General features: G+C 48.5%; 1 protein-coding gene across 1 annotated transcript in view; it reads right to left on the bottom strand.

Moving 5' to 3' along the window:
- Positions 1 to 732, bottom strand: part of SLIT1 (slit guidance ligand 1) — a 156,128-nt gene that overhangs the window by 8,651 nt on the left and 146,745 nt on the right. The window lies entirely within an intron of this gene.

Genomic DNA, 732 nt, shown 5'->3' with positions numbered 1-732 from the left:
ACACACCCTGTGAGGTAGGTGCGCTTTCCTGGGTTTTTTTTTTCTCGTTCCTAGTGTTTTTCAAGCTGTAATAAATACCTTTCTATCATACACACACACACACACACACACACACACCCCTGAAACCACTTTCATGCTATCATACTTACCCTTACTATGTAAAATGGCATGAAGCTCTCTGATATTTTGTTTTATTTTTTAATGCTCATCTTTTTTTTAATGCTAATCTTGACCCACCCAATTGAATACAAGACACTATTGGGTCTTGAGCGGCAGTCTGAAAAGCGTTTCAGTAGCTAAGTCACGACCCAGTCCTCATTTTCAGTTATTCACTCGTGCATGCATTCTTCATTCATTCGTCCAATGAATGTACTGAATACTAGCTGGGTTCCAGGTCAGTACCAGGCATAGCTGAGTGTCTGTCAGGATCATCTTTCTCCCAAGACCAGAAGTTGAGAGAACATGCACCCTGCCCCCCTGTGTGCTCACCTTGGGTGCGCGGGACAACCACAGCACAGTGTGTGGGACAGTGTGCAGCCCTGCGTTATCCCACCTCTGGAGGCCTAACCTCTCTGAGGAGTGGGCATGCCACATGATCTGCCACTGCTCTTTGGTCTGACGTGCCAACCCCACGAGGCGGCTCACCCAGGAGGGCAGTGTCTGTCCACCGTTTGGACAGTCTCTCAGGTAGCCCCCCAATCTCGAATCCAGGACTCAATCATCCCCAGGCCC

Source organism: Pteropus alecto, unplaced genomic scaffold (assembly GCF_000325575.1).
Source record: "Pteropus alecto unplaced genomic scaffold, ASM32557v1 scaffold88, whole genome shotgun sequence".
Lineage (NCBI taxonomy): Eukaryota > Metazoa > Chordata > Mammalia > Chiroptera > Pteropodidae > Pteropus > Pteropus alecto.
Note: the sequence above shows the minus strand (reverse complement) of the source record. Positions and strands in the feature narration are given on the sequence as shown.